The sequence below is a fragment of the Saccopteryx leptura genome, chromosome 3 (genome assembly GCF_036850995.1).
Source record: "Saccopteryx leptura isolate mSacLep1 chromosome 3, mSacLep1_pri_phased_curated, whole genome shotgun sequence".
Lineage (NCBI taxonomy): Eukaryota > Metazoa > Chordata > Mammalia > Chiroptera > Emballonuridae > Saccopteryx > Saccopteryx leptura.
This window is the reverse complement of record NC_089505.1, coordinates 213,372,728-213,390,632: the sequence shown is the minus strand read 5'-3', so window position 1 is coordinate 213,390,632 and position 17,905 is coordinate 213,372,728. Positions and strand designations below refer to the sequence as shown.

The 17,905-nt window shown below is 43.7% G+C and overlaps 1 non-coding gene across 1 annotated transcript; it reads left to right on the top strand.

Moving 5' to 3' along the window:
• The first annotated feature begins 1,829 nt into the window (after positions 1–1,829).
• Positions 1,830–2,005, top strand: LOC136401694 (small nucleolar RNA SNORA81). The gene has a single exon (XR_010750702.1). It is a non-coding gene; the product is annotated as a small nucleolar RNA SNORA81 (small nucleolar RNA).
• The last annotated feature ends 15,900 nt before the right edge of the window (positions 2,006–17,905 follow it).

The following is a 17,905-nucleotide window of genomic DNA, read 5'->3' as shown; positions in this document are numbered from 1 at the left end:
TGCCTGTTCAAGAGTTCGTGAAAGAATAGACGTAAAATTAAAAATAATTGATGGTCCTCTGCAAGGCGAGCTTAAAAATGATGGAAAGATCTACACAAGAAATGTTGTGTACAGAGATCTTTGACATGTGAATTAACATTTTATTATTTAAATCACCTTTATTTATTGAGCTAGCAGTGGATCTTAAGAAATGTACTGCCAGTGGTTTCCTTCATTGCACTCTACTTTAAGCAATTAAGCAAGTAGAAGGGGGAAACCCCATGGGGCAATAAGCAAAGGGGCGTCCTCACCGCCTGCCCTGGGTAATTCAGTTTGAATTATCAGACACCTTTGCACAAATCATTTTAATTACAATTTATAATATCTAGAACAGCGGTCATTTTGTATGACTGCCGGGCTTTCTAGTAGGTATATAGTTAAGACAAACCTTTTCCAGTTTGCTAGGTGAGTCTTCATCTACCCAATATAATGAGTTCTTCAGCAAATATGTGCTTCATCAATGCACTAAAATAAAAACATGCCTCAAATTTCTAAAAGGTAAAACAATTCAGTGATGCCAAGCTAGAGTCACAGAGAAATTATTGAATACCTTACATTCAGCCATCATTCCCCTGGGAATTCATCCCAAATAAGTAATTGAACAGAAATAAATCTAGGGAAAAAAGCAATAAATATAAAAATGTTCACCACAGCAATATCTGCAGCCAAATAACAAAAATAAAAAAGATGAAATCACCTAATTCAGGAATTTGGTACACCAATATGAACTTGTGCAATTGTTAGATAATAACTTGTCACTCAGAAAAATTCCATTTTTAAACACAGCTTGTTGGAGAGAGTGGTCATCCAATACCCCCTTTACCTTGCCTTTTGTTCAGTCTGGGTCATCCACACCCCACCTCCACCACACACACTCTCCCAATAAACAGGGATGACCTCTTTCCACAACTGGTTGTAACTACTCTTTTCATTAATACTACGCTGTACACATCTGCTTACACCTTAAGTCAATGCTAGTCTATTTTTTTTCTTTATTATTGTGAAAGTTGTGCTACTTGTGTAACACCATCGTCTTTTTTTTTAATTTTTATTTATTTATTCATTTTAGAGGAGAGAGAGAGAAGGGGGGGAGGAGCAGGAAGCATCAACTCCTATATGTGCCTTGACCCAGCAAGCCCAGGGTTTTGAACCGGCGACCTCAGCGTTCCAGGTCGAAGCTTGATCCACTGTGCCACCACAGGTCAGTCATTTTTTTTTTTTTTTTGTATTTTTCTGAAGTTGGAAACAGGGAGGCAGTCAGACAGACTCCCGCATGCACCCGACCGGGATCCACCCGACATACCCACCAGGGGGCGATGCTCTACCCATCCTGGGCGTTGCTCTGTTGCAACCAGAGCCATTCTAGCGCCTGAGGCAGAGGCCATAGAGCCATCCTCATTCCCCGGGCCAACTTTGCTCCAATGGAGCCTTGGCTTTGGGAGAGGAAGAGAGAGACAGAGAGGAAGGAGAGGGGGAAGGGTGGAGAAGCAGATGGCCGCTTCTCCTGTGTGCTCTGGTCGGGAATCAAATCCGGGACTCCTGCACACCAGGCCAACACTCTACCACTGAGCCAACCGGTCAGGGCCTACCATCGTCTTTTTAAAGGTTGTATTGCTTTCTGCCACGATGCCAACTGATGTGTTGGAAGTGACCAAAAAATTCATGGGAGATCCAATTCGAATTCTGGTGAAAAAGGAAGAATTGACTCTTGAAGGAATCAAACAGTTTTATATTAATGTTGAAAGAGTGGTAACTTGTCTAATTATAAAACAAAAACAGCCAGGTTTTTGGCCTTCTTGTATAAGCACTGTGCTAATTACAGAAACTGGGATCACATCTTGGTTTTTGTAATAATGCTAGCAGAGTACACACAAGAAGAAAAGTGAATGCACTAGATTGTAAAGACTGGGGTGAACCTCTTTCTTAATGTCCAGTATCCTTTGTCTTAAGATTTGGTGCAATATGTTTTTAGATCAGTCTAAAATGCTAGCCTAATTTTTAATGATAGCAGTGATTATTTCTTTGCCTGTATCAAATTTTGTTTTATTAATCCATTACTAGTAGCCATTTAAACTACTTTAGGTTCATACCATTCACAGTCAACTCTTTCCAAATATTGACATGCCTTTTAAATTTACCATGAGTGCTACATGCTAAGGGAAGAAGGATAGAAATGAATGAACACCACTTCCTCTGCCTGAGCCACAACTGTGCATTGCCAACCCCGACCCTCTTCCCCCAGCTATTGAAAGCTGCCACCACCTCCCACAATCACATGAAAAGGTGCTGGAACTAGAGAGTGCTTGTGATGTCACGTGAAAAAGTGCAAATGTCCTGAAAGCCGCTATACTGTAGATTTTGAAGGGTCACAAATTAAATTTTATTTTATTTAACATGTCATTAGATTTAATTTAAATATTTTATTTTAAATAAATACTATAAAAACTACAAACTCCAAAAAAAAAGATAACACAAAAAACTTTACAACTGCACCTAAATGGGGAAGCCCTCTCTGCCGTGGCAGCTGACACAGTCACAGCTCAGGATCCAGGACTGAAGGTCACATGGAAGCCCAAGAAAGTTGCTCACGGGCTGTGGATGGGTCCCCTGCCTCTTCCCGTTCAGTGACAGCTAGGCCTGGAGCCTGCTCTGGCTCTGGAGAGGACACTCAAGTTGGTGTCACGTCTTCAGATGTTTCTTCATCTTCCTCTGGAGCTGATTCTGTAGATCCAAATGACAACATACCATCACCATGACTGGCTTTCGTGTGTCTTCTAAAGACACAAAATCTCATATCCATCATGAAGTCGTCTCTGAAAGCCCTTCTGCCTGCAGCCCCGCCCTGCCCCTCCTCACACTCACATCACCCAGAGTCCTCCTCACCCTCGGTCTCGGCCTCACCAGGCCCACAGCAGCGCAGCAGATCTGAAAGGAGACTCTGGGCCTAGCACTCCAGGACAGAGCCTGGGAAATTCAGCTTGAGGTAAGCCAGCAGCCTCAGCAGGAAGAAAAACCCTGGGGGCTTGACAAAATCTTCTGGATACAGGTTGATCCAGAGGCCTAAGAGGAAGAGATGGCCCTGGGGAGAGACACCAAGGCAGCAGAGTCTACAGCGGTGTTTCCCCACGTGGGGCCCACGCCCCACAGGGGGGCAATTCAATAGTTAAGGGGGGCAACTTGAAAATGGACTCGACACGACTTTAACTCTTTCGCCCTGGGCCATTTAAATGCAATGCTAGATATCGGTGCCAAATTTAACAAAAAATGCAATTCTTAAATAATTGCGGTAAATAATTATTAAGTATAATTTCGTTTGATGAGACCAAAATATCAACTGGGTGATTGGCGTCGTCAAGTAAACTTCGCCCTGGGTTCACCGCAGAGCGTGCTGTCTGCCGCAGGGAACCCCGGACGTTTTAAAAACTTGCTAAACAACGTAGTTATTCTCACCTAATTGGCCCATCGCAACTTCTGTAGTGTTTCACATCATTCAGTTGGTGTTAATTTGAAATAAGTGTCAGTCAAAACTGTTGTAAAAGCTCGTTGATTTAATAAATATACATATATATATTGTATAGATATAATTGGTAAGTATTTGATTTTATTTTTATCAATATTAAACTCTTTATTAAGTACTTCTTGCATCGGGGCTAGAAAGCACTAATATTTTATAAATATTATTGGGGCTATAATAGTGCATGCACGACAATTTTAATTTTAGAAGCATAACTTTCCAGAAAATTTTGTCAAGTGGAAAAAATATAGATACCTTTTGATTTGCGGTGGTAGTGTAGTAAATGTGTTATATACATTTAAATAAATATGAATTTTTAGTATACGTTTACTCTATGTCACATTGAATATATTTTAACACATATTTTAATATTAGTTTTTAATTGATCTTATTTTTATTTCTTATAGCCCATAGTAAAATGAGTGGTGCAAGCAAGAAAGAAACTCGTCAATATTCGGAGGAATATTTAAAATTTGGGTTCATACCCGCTGTTCACGATGAGCGGATTCCTTTTTGTCTTTTATGCCAGCAATGCTTGACCAACGAATCAATGAAACGAGGTCATCTTGAGGTGCATTTGAAGGCAAAACATAGTGCTCATATTAATTCAGATTTGAGTTACTTTAAAACTTTAAAAAAATCTTTTGAAAAAAGAACAACATTAAAGTCTCTATTTACTGCTCATACTTCAACTAATAATCGTGTTCTTGAGACTAGTTATCAAATTTCTTTATTCATCGCTAAAACTGGAGAAAATCACACTATAGGAGAGAATTTAATAAAACCGTCAATATCAGCATTTCTTAAAACGGTTCTTGAAAAAGATGACAAAGATGTAAAAACTATGCCACTCAGTGACAATACTGTTAGCAGAAGAATAGACGAAATGAGTGAGGATATTGAAAAACAACTTAGTGAAAAGCTGAAAACAAGAAAATTCTCCTTGCAAATGGATGAATCAACTTTGAGAGACAGTGAGGCAGTATTGATAACGTACGTAAGATATATTATTGATAAAGGACATTTTGCTGAAGAAATGTTGTTCTGTAAAAGATTAGAAAGCACCACTACCTCCAAGGATATATATAATAAGCTAAAAAACTACTTAGATGTCAATGATATACCAATGAAAAATATAACATCTTGTGCTGCAGATGGTGCTCCCAATATGATGGGCAAGAAAAATGGCTGCTTAAAATTGATGAAAGATGTGAATCCAGAAATGATTCTTGTGCATTGTGTTATTCATAGGGAAAACTTGGTAGCTAAAAACATCTCGCCTGTTCTGAATGAAGTATTACATACAGTAATAAAGTGTGTTAATGCTATTAAAGCTAGTGCCAAATGTGAGCATCTTTTCAAGCTATTTTGTGAAGAACAAAATGAAGACCATGTGAGACTTTTACTTCATACTGAAGTAAGATGGCTATCTAAAGGAAACTGTTTGAAAAGATTTATGGAACTGTTTGATACTCTTAGTGATTTTTTAAGCGACAAACCTGAAATGAAGTATCTGTTAACAATAGATGGTAAAGCATTTGTGAGTTATTTAGCCGATATCTTTGAAAAACTAAATATATTAAATAAGCAACTTCAAGGAACAAATAAAACTCTTGTTGATGCAAAAGCAGAGATATTTGGTTTCATTACCAATACTGAGTTATGTCAGAAACATATTAACAACAAAAACTTTAGGCCCTAGCCGGTTGGCTCGGTGGTGGAGCGTCGGCCTGGCGTGCAGGGGACCCGGGTTTGATTCCCGGCCAAGGCACGTGGGGGAGGCGCCCATTTGCTTCTCCACCCCCCCCTCCTTCTTCTCTGTCTCTCTCTTCCCCTCCCGCAGCCAGGGCTCCATTGGAGCAGGGATGGCCTGGGCGCTGGGGATGGCTCCTTGGCCTCTGCCTCGGGCGCTAGGGTGGCTCTGGTCGCGGCGGAGCAACGCCCCAGAGGGGCGGGGCATCGCCCCCTGGTGGGCAGAGCGTAGCCCCTGGTGGGCGTGCCGGGTGGATCCCAGTCGGGCGCATGCAGGAGTCTGACTGACTGTCTCTCCCCGTTTCCAGCTTCAGAAAAATACAAAAAAAAAAACAAAAAACTTTAAACAGTTTCATTGGCTCCAAAAATGTGAAGTAACTGATACCGCTTTACTTGTTATTGTCAATCATTTGAATATTCTATCAGCTGATTTAAAAGAAAGATTTTCTGATTTAAAACAAATTGATTTCCCAACATGGATGATGCAGCCAATGTTAGTGGATTTGTCTGATATATCAAATATGCAGTATTAAGAAGAACTCGCAGAATTGCAAAATGATGAGTCAGTTAAAGCTTTATTTAATATCAAAGGAGCAATGGCATGGCTTTGTGAGGAAACAGAAATCAAATACCCAAATTCAACCAAATGTGCAAGAAAACTATTGCTACCGTTTCCATCTTCATTTTTAGCTGAATGTGGATTTAGTGCTGTAAATGATTTACTGGTAAAAAAAAGAAATCGGCTGGATATAACACAACATGGAGACTTAAGACTAAAGCTAACCAAATTGGAACCTAATATAAAATCTCTGTGCAGCAAGCATCAAGCGCAAGGATCACACTAAATTAAAATAATAAATTAATATAGAAAAATCTGTATTAAAGTTATTTGGAATTTAAATTTCTGTTTTTCGTTATATGTTTTGAAATTTTACTTACTGTATTTTGTTAACAATTTCATAGTGATTTATTCCTAGAACCTATCATTTATGTTTATTAAGTGAACAAATCAATTTTTTAATGTTAAAAATTATGTATGTTACATAGGGGGGGACATAAAAATTTTAAAAAGGTTAAGGTGGGGCATGGCACAAAAAAGGTTGGGAAACATTGGTCTACGGCCTGGCCTCGACTTCCACGCTTTCCTCCCGGAGTATCCCGGTGGGAGTCCAGGGACCTGCATTCCTGCTCCTGCCCACCCAGAGCCAGTGCTACTCCTTGTCCACCTTCAATCTGGCAGTCCCAGCAGAGGTACATCTACTCACCAAAGAAGGGCTGGCAGAAGTCTTTGTAACAGAGCTCTTGAACAATGGTGTGACCACCGAGCCCCTTCTTCAGGGAAGCCTGGCTGCTCTGTCAGTGTCCCTGCCCTCCCCACTGGAATGGCAACTCCAGGAGGGCAGGAGGGGTGGTGTCTGCTCTGTTCATTGCACTCATTGGCACACAGTAGGTGCTCTGTGAACATCTGACTGATGAGCAAACAAACAAGCCCTATCTCCAACCCTGGCCTCTTATGACCTTTGTAATGCCTCAAGCTTTAACTCCTGCCCCTGCGTGCTAATTCACTAGCTGTGCTGTGAGGTTCCTTTCCTTTCACTGACACTCCACTCACAAGGGCGGGAGCACTGGCCAACACCTGCTGTTGAAATTTTACCAGATTAGTGAGCAGGATGCCCCCACACCCCCTGTTCCAGGTCCCAGGATGGGGAGGTGGAGGCAGGGCTAGGATGAGGAAGGGGTGAGTGTGGATGTTCTTAGGGGCTGACTCTGTCCACCCGCCTCCACAGTGCTCTCCCCCCACCCTAACCCAAATCCACAGCTCTCATTGTCTCCTTTCCTTTTCACCAAGTGAAGCCCCGGACCTCCACTCTCTTGCAGAAATCCCGTGAAGTGTGAGATGTAGGGTCCTGCCAGTACCACCAATTCACAGTCCTCATACTCCCCTCATGGTTCTAACCCAAAATCCACTCACTTTTTTACATAATTCTCAGGTTCACCATCCCCTCCATCATATGCAAAGATGCAGCCATGCCTAGAGGAGACCAGGAGGACGTCACATCGACTGTCCTGCAGACACTACCTGCCTGTGAGTTTGGTGTGACTGTCCCCCTCCCGACTAGAAGGAAGCTCTGGAAAGCAGGCCCGGTGTCTGCTCTGTGCACTGGGTTGTGGCCAGTGCCTGACACGAGCCTGCATCTGTTCCTAGTAGCACTTCCAGTATATTTGCTGAAGGAATGAGCCCCAACCAGCCCATCACAAATATCTGAGTGAGCCTGGGGACCACTGCTCAGCCCTGGGATTCCTGCTCTGGCTTCACACCCAGGACAGAGACTCCTAATGGAATCTCCAATTTCCTTTTTTTTTTAATTTAAATATTGATTTGAGAGAGAGAAAAGATGGGAAAGACAGAGAAAAACATCAATTTATTGTTCCACTTATTAATGCATTCATTGGTTGATTCTTTTATGTGCCCTGACCAGGGATTGAACTTGCAACCTTGGTGTATTGAGACAACATTCTAATCAACTAAGCCACTCGGCCAGACCCTCCTATTTCCATTTTAAGAGATAAAACAGCTCCACCAAGGCCAAGAGTAAAGTGAGAGCTGAGGCCAAGGCTTCATCATCAAGAAGAGAAAATGACCTATTAGCACACCCACAGCGCCTCCTACAAACCTCTCCAGTGGCCAGGCACAGAGTTTCCACAATAATCCTATGAGACTGGTCCTGGGTTCACCCCGCTGTTCAGAGGAGCACACGAACTCACAGAAATCACTGACCTTCTGAAGACACAGCTAGCAGGTGGCCAAAAGACCACTGTGCTGTAAAGGGGCAGGGTACTCCCTTGGTGAATACTAGAGTAAACAGCTGTTTGGTTGTAGCAAAACTTCTATACACACGGAGAAAGAAGGGAACAAAGGTGGGGTCCCTGTCCAGGAAGGCGGGAAGCAGGTACTCGACCAGCTTGTCCAGCTGTTGTGCCTGGGTGTTCTGCATCGTACTGATCTTATTTGTATTCCCAGTTGATGCTTTTTCCCCCTGGGGTGGGACAGAGGAGGACATGCAGTCAAAAGAAGCATCATGGACACCACATGGGTTGACAGCTTTAGCTCAGACTGAATCCCTAAACCCTCAGTGACTGGTGGCAAGAGATGGGACATGAGTGATCAGAGGAGAAAAAAGGTTCTTGGCATGAAAATTAGAATTGGAGGTGGGGAATGATAAGACACATTTTGTTAGCTGAGAATGGACAGCAACTCCCTGTATCAACACTGCTATCATCTGATTTCTGACAAAACATCCCATTCTAAGATGAGAACACAGAGGCTCTTCCTGGGTTGGGAGGGGTCAGGATATTTAGGACATGTGAGATATTCAGGCAGTACCATTGAAATGGGAACAGAAGGGTCATGTCCAGGTCCCACAGCAGTAAAGGGCTGGATTGCCATGGTAACCAGTCCTCCTCACTTCGAGAAAAGCATCCCTCCCAATCATGAAGATTTACAAGTCTGCAGGAAGGTGTGTTAGAATTCTCAGGCCCACATGGACACTTGGTAAGGGGCATTAAAGCAGGAAAATCTGTAGGAAAAATGAAAAAATACTCTTCACTGAACATGAGGTGAAATAGTACAAGTCTCCTTTTTTATATTCCTACAAATATGTGGACAGTGACGTTGCATCTGGCCAGGAATTGGTGGACAGTGATGGTAGGTGGTGAGATAAGATGGTGACCCGGATGCCATTGAAGCAGGACTCTAGGAAGGAGAGTTCAGGGGAGTAGCAGGGTTGCATCTGGAACCCAGGGGGTCCTTTGGCCTTATGGGATCCTGGAGAGTAAGCCCCTGGGCACCTGCACTCACCATGAGCCCACACTGCATGCTTGTGGATGTGTGGAGCACCTGATGATCCTCCTGCTGTTGGACCTCCTCTGTGGAGCTCTGTAAAGAAAGTGCCCAGGCCCATGTAGAAAACCTCAGTGCCCTGTCTGTCGCTTCTCTGACCCTTGTGATTCTCCCTACTCCAGACAAACACACACGCACGCACCCGCCATGGGTTTTTTTGGGGGTTTTTGTTTGTTTTTTGACAGAGACAGAGAGTCAGAGAGAGGGACAGGTAGGGACAGACAGACAGGAAGAGAAAGAGATGAGAAGCAGCAATTCGTCATTGCAGCTCCTTAGTTCAGTGATTTCTTTCTCATATGTGCCTTGATGGGAGGGAGGGCTACAGTAGAGTGAATGACCCCTTGCTCAAGCCAGAAAACTTAGGCTCAAGCCAGTGACCTTGGGCTTCAAGCTAGCGACCTTTGGGCTCACTAGCTTGAAGCTAGTGTCATGTCTATGATCCCACGCTCAAGCCAGTGACCCTTCGCTCAAGCTGGTGACCCTGTGCTCAAGCCAGATGAGCCTACGCTCAAGCCGGTGACGTTGGGGTTTCAAACGTGGGTCCTCTGCGTCCCAGTCCAACTCTCTATCCATTGCGCCACCCCATAGTCAGGATCCCAAACGCCATGTTTTGCTCAGATCACCAACAAGGACAGAAAAGACATGACAGCCTGAGGGCCTAGAATTGTTTTTGACACACAAAAAACCCCTTAGGATGCTCCTCTCCACCTGCCAGCCCTGTCTTGGTGTGTGATCATGACAGAATCACTAGATTATTTCCTACCCAGCAACCTGTTCCTGCCCAGGAGGTCCTCTCTTAATGTCTCTCTTCTCCCCACACAAAGAAGAGGTGATAGGGGCTGCCCAGGCATGGCTCACAGAGGTGGCCTGCCCTGCCTTGGCCTGACCAAGGTTGACTTCTGTTACCTGAGGGGATCTCCTGAAGAATGGCCATAGATGGTGTGGACGAGCGTTGAACCAACATCTGAAGAGTTTGGGGAAATGCTCAGTGCAGGGTTTGCAGAAGCAAGAGCCCCCAGAAGTGGGTAAACAGCAAGAAAACATTATAATCTGTCAACTGTCACTAGCCAAGTGAGCTGGCTATAGTGTTGTTGCTAGAATGTGGGTGCCTGGTTACGGGGTTCCAAGTTCCATAAGGAAGTGCCTTCACTTCCTGGGATCCCCTTTTCTGAGTCCCCTCCTCCAGTGACAGATGTACAAATAGTCCTCAGGTTGCTGACCACGCACACCCCTTCTTCATGTAATACCACCTCTGTCTCCAGTGACACCAACACACCTTTCTCTACAGCCCCCTGGAAGGTCTGGGGACAGCCAGCATCCCAGATTTGAGGGGACAGACCTAGGTTCAGACTCAACTTCTCATTCTTTCCTTTTCTTGATCCTGTATAAGGCACTGTTACTGTAGGGCCTGTCTCGCCCTTGCCTGCACAGCGGGAATATGCCAGCACAGACTTTTCAGGGATGATCAAGCACAGGTGGGATGACACTGTAAAGCTAGAGGAGTGGAGGTAGTGTCTCCAAACTCTTTTTTCTTCCTCTTGTCACTTCCTCTGTGTCTGGTCCTCTTAGTATGCCTCCCATACTTGTTACATCTAGTGTGTGTATGTGTGTGTGTGTATGTGTGCATGCACATTTGCATGCCAGTGCTCACAGACTGCATCCCAGAAGAAAACAGCCCCCACATAAGGAAGAATAGGCAAGAGCTTCCAAACATGCTAGGATTTTTCATTTCCAAACCAACCCTATGGGAGAAGTTGGAGCCGTAGCCTGAAAGGTCAGAACACTCCTGAACTTTAGACTCTAAATGTCAGTCATGTACCCTGGCTTGTCCCTGCCTCTCTGTGAGCCTCAGTTTCCCAATTATCCAATGAAGGTGAGGTTCAGAATGTATAAGCATAACCTCAGTGTAAAGGGAGTCAGGAATACCTCTACCATGGGTTGGCTGTGGACAGAGTTGCTGCTTAGAGGTCCCCAACCTGGGATCCCCTCAGACAAAGACTGGCCAAATGCCATTCTAAGCTGCCAAATGCTCAGCCTCTCCCCCATGCCATTTCCATGTCTGTACATGGTCACACAGCACAGGCTAATACAGAGCCCCTGAAAATGCCTGGGTACAGCCAGGACCCCAATTTCAAGGACACAGAGTGGGATTCATCCCTGAATCTGCATCTGACTAGTCTATGGTTCCAGGCAAAGCATGGACCTCTGAGAACCTTTCACTTCTCCTCTCAGTAGCTCTCTACCATCCTCACCTCCTGGTGGATACATCTTTGTGGGGTGTGGGGGTGTGCCCTCCCCTTAAATGTGGACTGCAGCCTGACCAGGCGGTGGCGCAGTGGCTAGAGTGTCAGACTGGGATGCGGAGGACCTAGGTTCGAGACCCCGGAGATTGCCAGTTTGAACGCGGGCTCATCTGGTTTGAGCAAAGCTCACCAGCTTGGACCCAAGGTCACTGGCTCGAGCAAGGGGTTACTCGGTCTGCTGTAGCCCCATGGTCAAGGCACATATGAGAAAGCAATCAATGAACAACTAAGGTGTCGCAAAGAAAAACTAATGATTGATGCTTCTCATCTCTCTCCGTTCCTGTTTGTCTGTCCCTATCTATCCTCTCTCTGAGATAGACTCTCTCTCTGTCTCTGTAAAAAAAAAAAATGTGGACTGCATTAGTGACTCCATAGAAGACGGCTAAGTGACCCAAGGTCACTACCAAGATTTGGTTATAAAATGTCAGTGCCTAACACTTTCTCACTCTGACCTATGTTCTCTCTGTCTCTGTCTGTCTCTCTCAGGTCCCTCACTCTAGCTACTTAGTCTCTGCATTTTGAGTTGCTCTCTGGAGAGACTGACGTGGCCTAGCACCGAGGGAGAGAGAGAAGGAAGACAAGCCTTCAGTCCGAGCTGAATCCCACCAAGACTCCCAAGTGAGCACAGATCTTGAGTGAAGAAGATTCTGCCTCAGATGAGACTGCAGCCCCAGCCCCATAAGAGTCACTGGCAGAAGTGCTCAACTGAGCCATGTGGGATTCCTCATCCAAGAAACTATGAGATAATAAGTGCGTGCTGTTTATGTCACTAAGTGTGGGGCAATGTTGTCACACAGCAAGAGATCACTAATACAGTTGTCCCCAAACCAGGCCTTGGACCTGTCCTCCTCCCTCCCTCTCCCATCTCCTCCAATGCTCCCTCCAGCCACACTGACCTCCTTTCTAAACTTCTCTTTGTACAGACTCTTTCTGCCTTTAAATGTCTGCACAGTTGTGCCTTTTGCCAGGCTAAATACACTGAGTCTGTGCAGACTCGCTCTTTTTGGTCATGCTGCTGGAAATATAAATGTCACCTCAGTGCTGTCTTCCAGGCCCTCATCCAATAGTCTCCAGCCTTTCCATAGTACCTGCTCTGTTTCCACATAGCAATTGTTCTTCCCTTGCCTATGTTTCTATTTTCATAGTTGTGTCCATCTTCTCCTCCAGACTGTGAGGTCCTGGAAGTCAGGGACTTGTTGGTGTTCTTTCTTTTTTTTTTTTTTTTAGCACAGTATGAAAACTCAGGGCACTGTTGCTGAGTAAACAGATAAAAAGATCCATCCACCACTAACCAGCTCAGTTGTAGAGTTAAATTGACTGTGGTCATTTTAAGTGAATTACATTGATAACTACTTAAGTTAACCTTATAATTTAAACCTTTTGTGGTTATTAAGTTACACTGAATTATTAAATAATACCTCAAAATTACAGAGCATGTCACTATATATTTTCTCACATAACAGTGCTGGGTGGGTGTACAGACTGGAGAGATGTATTCATTCACATGGCCATTTGAGAACCCAGAATTCTTCCATTGTGCACCTTCCCATCTTTAGGATGTCACCACAATCTGCTTCATCAGCCTGAGAAGACAGAACTTAGGGAAATGCATGTGGGGGGCTTGTGTCAGTCAAGTCTGAAATGGCACACATCAGATCCTTTCCTCCTCCACTGGCAATGACGGGGTCACATTTCCCCAATGGTGTCTGGGAAATACCATCCAGATGTGTACCCAAAATGGGACAATGGATATTGATGGACAGTTAACGTTCTATGACACAATGAAGAACTCATTTAGAATTATTGTGTTTTTCAAGTCTTTATGGAGTTGGTGCCAAATGAAAAGCACTGTGCTAAGATCTAGGTAGAAATCTGAATGAGCAGCATCTTGGCCTGAGAGAAGCTCCCAATCTAAAGAGGGAGCTCACACATGGCATGAAGTGCCCGAGAACCTAAGGAAAAAGAATAGAGTGAACATGCTCTGGAAGTCCAGTGGATAATTCTAGATTTGGAGGCTACCTGGAGTTCATAGTGATGAAACTCCACTTTCAGAAATAAAGAAGATATAGTTGGCAAAGAAAGATGGCAGCAGGAGCTCCAGATCAGGTCAGTATATACAACATGCAATAAAGAATACTACACAGCCATGAAATCATAGATTCAAAAACATAAAAGGGCAGGGATAATTATATTAAATAAAAAGTGACTGAGAATATAAGGCAAACCCATTTTGGAGTAATTTTCTATATCTAAATACAAATGAAAGCATACAAATGTGTTAAGGGGTAGTTTTTTGGTTTTCTAAAATATTTATTGCCCCACCCCTGTGGGTCAATGGGCTTCAACCTGGTCTGTATTTTCTGTCCTAGAACCCAAGGCCTGATTCAATGAACTCAATACACACTCTCTGAACTACAGAACTTGGGATGAGGTCTGTGTTTTTCTAGTGTGAAATGACAGGACAATGACTTCTACTAGAAAGCATCGCGAAACACTGATTCTTACAGAATTTATTCTGATCTAAAGGCAAGCCTGAAAAGACATCTGAGTTTGGTGTGAACTTTTATGATTGACAGTACGGAGTCCTATAAGGTGTGTGCCATTTTTCACCTGGCCACCAGAGGGCAGTGCATTGCTGCTCATTCCTACCACCTTGACCCTCTTAAATTTTACAAGTTCATCTTCTTCAAAACAAAATATATATATTAAATACATATATATATATATATATATATATATACACACACACACACACATACACACACACACACACACCCTACAAGAGACCCATTTCAGATAAAAAAATACACACAGACTAAAGGTTAAGAGATGAAAAAAGATATTTAATGTAAATGGAAACAAAAAGAAAAGCTGGGGGTGCAATACTTATATCAGACAAAGTAGTCTTTAAAACAAAGGCTACAATAAGAGACAAAGAAGGATGTTAAATAATGATAAAGAGATCAATTCAACAAGAGGATAACTGTAAACATTTATACACCCACCACAGGAGCACATAAATACATAAAGCAAATATTGATGGGCATAAAAGGTAAAATCAACAGTAATGTCATCATAGAAGGGGACTTTAACACCCTGTTGACATCAGTGGATAAATCTTCCAGACAGAAAATCAAAAAGGAAACAGCAGCCTTAAATAGCACATTAGACTAGATAGAATTTTTTTTTTATTATTCATTTTAGAAAGGACAGAGAGAGGGAGAGAGACAGAGAGGAGAGAGACAGAGAGAGAAGGGGGGAGGAGCAGGAAGCATCAACTCCCATATGTGCCTTGACCAGGCAAGCCCAGGGTTTTGAACCAGCGACCTCAGCATTTCCAGGTCGACGCTTTACCCACTGCGCCACCACAGGTCAGGCTAGAATTTTTTTTTTCAGAAGTGAGAAGGTGGGGGACAGACGGACAGACTCCCGCATGTGCCTGACCAGGATGCACCCGGCATGCCCACCAGGGGGCAATGCTCAGCCCCTCTGGGGCATTGCTCCACTGCAATCAGAGCCATTCTAGTGCCTGAGGCTGAGGCCATGGAGCCATCCTCAGGGCCAGGGCCAACTTTGCTCCAATGGAGCCTTGGCTGCAAGAGGGGAAGAGAGAGACAGAGAGAAAGGAGAGGGGGAAGGGTAGAGAAGCAGATGGGTGCTTCTCCTGTGTGCCCTGGCTAGGAATCAAACCTGGGACTTCTATACACCAGGATGACGCTCTACTGCTAAGCCAACTGGCCAGGGCTGGTTTAAATCCAATCAGATGAATTTAATTGATATTTTCTGAGCATTTCACCCCAAAGCAGCAGAATATATTCTTTTCAAGTGCACATGAAACATTTTTCAGGATAGACCACATGATAGGCCACAAAACAAGTCTCAATAAATTTAAGAAGGTTGAAAGCATATTGTAGGGCCAGTAGTCACAGCCATCCTGGCCATTCACATGCAGGTTCCCATTGGATTCGGGTAGACGGTAAAGAAACAGTGGAGCCAAAAAATGGTGGGCCACTCCTTTTATTAAGGTCTCACACCTGCCAACACGCAAACACACAGAGAAAACACTTCCCTCTTCATTCAGAGCTCCCAAAGCCCTGACACATTATCTGGTTCCACACCTAGGAGAATCTTCTCTGGTTCCTCCTAAAATCAAAGGCCTCACCAGTCTCAGGAGGGCTCGCAAAGCTCCTCAGCTCTGGTTCCCCATCTGCACACCTTCTCTCTCTCTGCCAACATGGCTTCTTCCTCAGCACCCTGCATTCTCTCTGCTCTCACTCTGAAAACATGGCTTCTCTCCCCTTCTCCTTCTCTCTCTTTTCAAAACTTTCTGGTGCAAAAACCCTCTCCTCCAGCAAATATTAGCAAAACAATGGCCCTTCCTAAGCAGGAAGGTAATTTGCAATTTCACAGATTACATATACCTGGTGCTGCCCAGCCCTCAATGCAAACTATAAGCGAGCAAACATAAAAATCATATTTTACAAACTTATTTGACCAACACTTATCAAGCATCTTTTCTGAACACTATAGTATGAAACTAGAAATCAATGACAAGAAAAAAAATGAAAAAATACCCAAATTATGTAGAGGCTAAATAATGGAAAAAACTCATTATTTTAATGGAAGTCTTGTGTAGAAAGGAGGAAGGTCGTCACTCTGGCTGGGTATGTTAAGCCTAATCCGAGGGACTCGAAACATTGAAGAACCGAACAAAATCCGTGGATTCTACACCAAAGCTTTATTGTCTAGCTTGGCCAAGCGGCAGGAACTCCAACAGAAATCTGAGGGAGAGCACAGGCCCTTTGTTCTACTTAGTTTTTATAGTTTTGCAAGCGGGGAAGTATAGAAGCAAAAATTGCAATTAGGTGCCCTTCACCACTATTGGTTATAGTCATGTGCCCTTTAACATGATAGGACCATGTTCAATTTGCAAGCCATACATCATTTTGGAGAAAACAAAATTTACAAGTCAACACAATGATAGAAAAATGTCTCTTTACATATTAAGAGACATTCCTATATTTTCTAATGTTTATCTGCCATCTCTTTGTCCAGAGACACACACATTAACTATATGCATTCATATGGGAGAGGTAGTTTCCCTGGGGACAAATGCCCGCAAATGGCTCATTACTATAAGAAAAGGTTTATTTTGAAAAAAAAAAAAAAAGAAAAGGTTTATTTTGGCTTTTCTCTTCCTGCACCTGGCTAGCCATTCACCCCTTTCCCCACAGGTGTGGTGGAATGTCTGGGAATCCATGTTTTCCTTCCCTTCGCATTTACAATACAATGCCAAGGGCCATCCTGGTTTTATGCCAATCACACAGTATAGAGATTATTCACAAAATTTCTCTGCACACCTTAACCCAGATTAATAAAATGTTCTTTAAGCCTCTTAAAATATTAATATCGATTCTGTAGTTTTTGGTACTTTACAACACCTGCGGGTGAGGTGGTGCAGTGGCTCCTCAGGGCTCCTCAGGTAGATCATTTAGTTAGGGCATTGTCCTGACACACCAAGGCTGTGGGTTTGATCCCTGGTCAGGGCACATACAAGAATCAACCAAGGAATGCATAAATAAGTTGAACAACAAATTGATGTTTCTCTCCCTTCCTCTCTCTTTGGAATCAAATTTTTAAAAAGAAAAGAACCCATGACCTATTCAGTACAAAGTTCTCTAAGAGTAAAAAGTTCATTTGAGCATCCAGTAGCCCATGGTGAGTCAGCCAAAATTCTAGTGTTCACCAGCGCAGAACTATAGGGCTGCAGATGCATTAGTAACTCTTTGTAAGGAAATAAAGTACACACAGGAAACCAAGGAACACTAGTGCAATTTAGCTTATTTAATACAGTTGCTGCGGTTTCCAGGTCTGCATCAATGAAGACCATGAGCCTGTTGGCAGGTTTGCTGTGAGTGCCTATATACGGGCGGGGGCGGGGGGGGGGGGAGGGTTCAACTTGTTTTTCATCAAAAGGGGGTCATGTAAGCGTATTACAGTGAATTTCCATCACTACTACCCATAATTTTCCAGTTATTTTTATCATCTATGGGTTCTTTTCTTCCAGTAGGTCTGATGACTGAAGGCAAAACTGAAACACGGAAGGACAGAGCAAAAGAAAAGGAAGCTCCAAAGAGAGCCAATCGCCCTGTCTTTCGTCCTGCGGCCCCTTTAAGAGAAGAATCTCTTGGGACCGACAGTCCCAACCGACCCCAGTTTTAACCGAAACCTAACCCTGACTTCCCCCTTACTGACTCAAATAAGACCAATTTTGGATTTTCCCTCCCCTGTTGACCAATGATATTCTGTTACCAGGCAGACTTTAGCTGCTGCCGGTAGGAGCCCGCCGCCTTCTGTCTCCGGATGGCAGCATCAACCAATAATAGAGCAGGCCGT